At 43.4% G+C, this 5,339-nt stretch overlaps 1 pseudogene; it reads right to left on the reverse strand.

The window, feature by feature from the left end:
* Window positions 1–2,386: 2,386 nt before the first annotated feature.
* LOC117472595 lies at window positions 2,387–5,057 on the reverse strand (annotated as a pseudogene).
* Window positions 5,058–5,339: the final 282 nt, after the last annotated feature.

Below are 5,339 nucleotides of genomic sequence, written 5' to 3' on the forward strand. Positions count from 1 at the left end.
ACAGTGAAATGTGTATCTACAGATAAATATTAAGCCTGACAAAGTACTTAACGTCTAATATATTGCTTTCCTGCAATGTTAACTATGTTTAAGCACTTATTTTAACTGATATTATACATATGTATTATACTCTTATAAGATGTATGTAGATAGTATAAGAAATGTGCAGAATATGACAATGTAATGGTGGAGGTACACACATATTGATAGATGTCTTGTAATGCACTGTTTAGGAACCTGCGACCCAAGTTTTTCATTCAATGCAATACTACACCGTAGTTGTGTAATATAATATGTCATTAAACCTTAGAAAATCTTGAAATCTTGAAAGGGATGTGCAAAATAGTCATTATATACAGTCTTTAATGAACTATTAGTAGAGAATAACGACGAGTAAAGAATATACTTTCTAGGGATCCTATTAATATCTAATAATAAAATTATAAAATGCAATAATGTGCTTTAAACAGTAGGTGTCCCTTTCCATCAGCTGTGCACCATTATGGCGTAAATACAGCCTATCTACCAATTGGATCAAATATAAAAGTCAGCCGAATTAGTGTTGATACTGCAAGGAGACGTATTGTGTGAAAAGAAATGTAAGATGTTGTTTAATTGCTTATATATTTAAGATCCACGTCAAGTTTTCAGTTTTGGCGGCAGTTCCTGTTTGTCTAGAAGTCTTGTCATCAGGGTTCTATAAATAGAGTTAACTACGGCAGATATGTCATATTTAATGCAGCCGAAACGTGTATTACAATGCCGTTATGTGATGACTTTCAAAGAGAAAAGCAAGCACACTCGGAATAATGTATTATTTAATTGTTTTATACAGTCTATGGTTGCTACAGAGGATTGTGGGTAATGTAATGTCTTCGGCCATCCAAAACTCATAGAAAACGACTTGTTTCTCAGAATTGAAGGGGAAAACGTGACAAAAGCATTGTTCACACACTAAAACCGTCGTTTAATTAACAACGATACAGTAATCTGGTGTTTTTGAGCTGATGAGCAGTGGAGATATCACTGTCAAATCAATCGACAGTAAGGGGAATACTTACTTCCGGGTGTACAATTCTCCGTTATCCAATGGGAATGGACGCTCACATTGCCTTTAACAGCCTCCGACACAAACGAATGCCGTGCTTCCCTAAGCGTCAAATACCGCCGCCGATGGGAATACATTGCAATCAGTTGAAAGCTCTTTGCGTCCGTTTATGAAGCTGAAGGAGCCTCGGCGCGTCACAACTGGACGCCACGGGACCCTGACCAAGCATCGCTCCTGGACGCTTAGGGAGTGAGAGTGTGTTGAAAATGCATGATCTGTTTGGTATTTTGAAAACAGAAACGTATAAATATACCTTATATAGGTATGGCCCTACAATATATCATTTAAATATAGCATGATAGGTCCACTTTAAGCTAACAATACTTCTATACTTCTTAAGTAACATTTAGAATTCAGGATACTTGTGATAAGTATTTACAGACCATAGTATTTCTGTGTACCGACAGTGATGCATTACTCAGATTACTGACATATAGTGGGTGTTTCTCAATCGCGAGTACGCTTGCTTGGTAGCACATGTCTGCCGAGCATCTTGCTTCAGAAGCGAGGCAAGAATACTACCTGGCATTCGGAAAACAAAGAGTGGAACAGGCTAGCAAGTGTGCAGGTGTGCGTCATATGAGAGGCCCCGCCTTACATCTTCCGCCACAGATTTGGGGAAATTGGTCCGTGCGCAAAGCATTGTGGGGATTTTAAGACTGCGGAGTCTACTCATGTGCAGCCTCGATATTTCTCCAAACGGAGTACGCCGGGCTCGGTATATTTCCAAGTATGCTGGAGATTGGAACAGTACTTCGGCGGCACTCGATGACGTAGCATCCTTGAAACATTGGCTTGGAAGCCAATATCCTCGCGATTGAGAAACGGCCACTGTATGTCTGGGAAACAAAATGGCGTTATTGTAAAGAAAAAAAAGTCAAGGAAAAAGATGAAAAATCTATCAAAACTGCTAATGAGTGCAACTATTAATCAACATGTGCATTAAACATACATTCATGACATTTCGTGACAGAAATAAAATGTTCAGTGTCCAAAATGAACCAGCTGTTGACAACATTTTGACTTTGTCTCCATCTAGTGGCGTTTATAGAAATTAAAATGTGACCATGCAATCACATACTGTACTATATACAGTATTCAATAATGTGGATCACATTTTGCACATTTGTATATATTTTTTGGAGCTGGAAACGAACCGGATTCCGGAGCTAAGAGGCGGCGCCGCTGCGGTGTGAAGAGGAAAAACCGGTACTTTTCAGGCTCTAGCTCCGAGCCGGCCCTGAAAACGCGTTGGTGTGGAAGGGGCGAGTGTTTAGATCAGGGGTGGGGAACCTCCGGCTTGTGAGTCATGTCTTCAGGGTCGTAGAAGGACACCTCCCCCCTGTCATAGTCCAGCTGGACTCTGATCCTCTGGAGATTCCTCTTCACTCTGACAGTCTCACCATCACCATGAGTGTATTTTTCACTGCGATGTATTAAACACCAGATTCCATATTCTGGTGAGACAAATCTCTCTCCTTTCTCAACTGACTCTTTAGTCAAACCTACCAGCCAGTAATGATTATCTCCCACCTCCACCTCCCAGCTGTGTTTCCCTGAGCTGAAGCCCTCAGAGCCCAGAACAGTAGCATACTTATGGTGCTTTTCCACTGCAGGGCCTCGCTCGGCTTAGGCCCCGCTCACACGGGACCGTTTGCGTTTATGCACAGTATGCGTATTCAAAAAAGTCTTCCGTTCACATGCATTTGTTTCATTTAACGTGTCTGTTCAAACGAGGCCGCTGGAAACGCTGTAGTACATATGCTGGGACTGTAAGTGGCGCTGTAACTTCCGCCAAAATACACCAAAAGCCGCGAAGAAGAGCAACCGATCAGCCCCGCTGCAATGTTGCCATGGCTACCCTTCTGTTTAAGCCCCGAAACTGAAACTGAAACTGAAAGAAACTGAAAGAAACCGAATCTGTGGATATTGCATCCCGACAGAAGCACGTCTCCGTGGAGAGGACGGCGCAGAAAGAGAGAGATATTCTCTACAAACACCGGGTGAGATCCTCCTTTGTCAATATAATGGATCAATGCATGAAATCTGACTCTGTTTATTTTGTTTAAGGAGTATATTGGGCGTTAACAATTCTGGTTTGCCTTTTATAATATTATTTCATTCAAGAACCCCTTGTGCGTTTAATTAACACAGCTATTTTTGATAGTTGCTCCAGCAGTGAGCAGGAGAGGCGGGGCTATCGTTATTTTTTCAGGAAATATTCGTATCGAGGTGATTACACGGACTCGGTTGACCCCCCAGAGCGTTTCGTTTGCAAATCTATCCACCTTGGGACCCGTTATTGTTTGTGGGGTCAGTTTCTATCGGCCTCGTGTAAATAATAGGGCTATACGCACGCAAAACTATGCAGATACAAGCAGTTTTCTCCTCGTGTAAACGGCGCCTTAGTACGGTATGGCTAGGCCTCGTTAGGCCAGGCTCATTTTATCCCCCGTTTCCATTACAGTTTAGGAACTGGGGTAGTATCTATAGTAACGCAGTGTGTAGGCGGAGCCGTGACGTCATCTTCAATGCGAAACACAAATCCAACAACAGCCGTTAGCTGTTAGCCCTGCCGTCTGTCTGCAGATTTGTCAAAGCATTAATTCATGGTTTTTACTAACCGGTATCAGTATGTTGTTACTTCGGCATCATTTTGAAACGTGGTATTACAATTAAATCACGGTCAAATATGTTCATTTTGTTGTAGTCGTAGCCCCCTTGCCAGCGATTCTCTCTCTAGTTTAGCATACTCAGCCCGACTCAGCCTGGTTGTTGGCCCGCTAAGAACCTTGATTTTATGAGGCCAGAAAAACTGTGAAATAGTACCCGCTAGCCGGTACTACGCCTAGTGGAAACGCAACCAAAAACGGGCGTGCACGGCACGCTTAAACCACGCTCCGCGCTGTAGTGGAAATGCGCCATTAGTGAATCTCTCTGGATTATCAGGAAGCTGCTGATCTTTGTCTCCACGTCTCACACTGGTCAGATCATCAGACGGATAGAGCCAGCTGTATGCAGTGTTTGGGTCCAGAATGACAGGACTGAAGTGGACCTGGTCCTTCATCTTCTCCCAGACTCTGAAGGACAGGTTTCCCAGGTGTTTGGCCACATCTGTCAGCGCTCCTGAGAGCAGCTGTGGGTCTGACAGTGAGCTCTGGACTCTGGCTCTGCTCTGAGTGGCTTTATAACTGCTGAGGAAGGGCCCGTTGTGTTTCTGCAGCTCTTCTTCAACAGCAGAGATACTGTGTGACAGAGAGGAGATGTGCTCCTGAATGCTCTTCATCTCTCTGCTGATAGTCTTCCCCTTCTGCTCCTCTTCCTCCCTCAGAGCAGCCAGTCTGGACTCCTCTTCCTCTTTCAGGAACTGATGGAGCTTGTTGAACTCTGCTCTGATCTGCCTCTCTGTGGACAGCAGCTGCTTCTTGGACACTTGAGTCACTTCATTGTATGTTTCCTCCACTCGTTTGTATTTGTCCCTCTTGTCCTGCAGAGACTCTAAGTCAGATTTCAGCAGGTCCTTCAGCTCAATGACTGCTTGTTCTACAGGAACCACCTTGTGACTCTGGTGGAGAGAAAACTCACAGACAGGACACACAGCTCTATGTTCATCCTTACAGAACAATTTAGGCTCTTCTTGATGTTTACTACACACCACCTCCACCTTCTTCTCTCCTTTTTCTGTCTCAGATGATCCAGCTTTCTGTCTCTCAGCAAAGGAGTCAACCAGCTCCTTCAGAGCAAAGTTCACCACAAGACCTTATGAGGACTTTCTTTTACAAATGGGACAGTTTTTGTTCTTACTTTGTCCCCAGAATTTCTGCAGGCAGCTCGAACAGAAGCTGTGGTTGCAGCTCAGAGACACAGGATCTCTGAAAGTCTCTGAACACACATGGCAGCTCAGGAAACGTTCAACAAGAGCGATTTTCTCAGCCATTTGATATTAAAGTTATTTTTAGAGAGCAGGACTCACCAACTCACAGTCTCGCCAATTTTCCAACAGAGATCTCACACCCTCTGATGTAAGATCAACAATGTCTAAATCTTCTTTGGTTTTCTCTCACCTCTGTCACAGGGTGAATTATCAACAGCAAGAAATGCTGCTATGTAATTTATTCACCAGCAGATGGAGTCAGGATGTCTTTCAGACGGAAATGTTCTTTGGTATTCAGTTCAGGACGATGACTTTGTCCAGGTATCTATTGGAAGAAAAACACATAAGATTTAACAC

This window comes from Trematomus bernacchii, unplaced genomic scaffold (assembly GCF_902827165.1).
Source record: "Trematomus bernacchii unplaced genomic scaffold, fTreBer1.1, whole genome shotgun sequence".
Classification (NCBI taxonomy): Eukaryota; Metazoa; Chordata; class Actinopteri; order Perciformes; family Nototheniidae; genus Trematomus; species Trematomus bernacchii.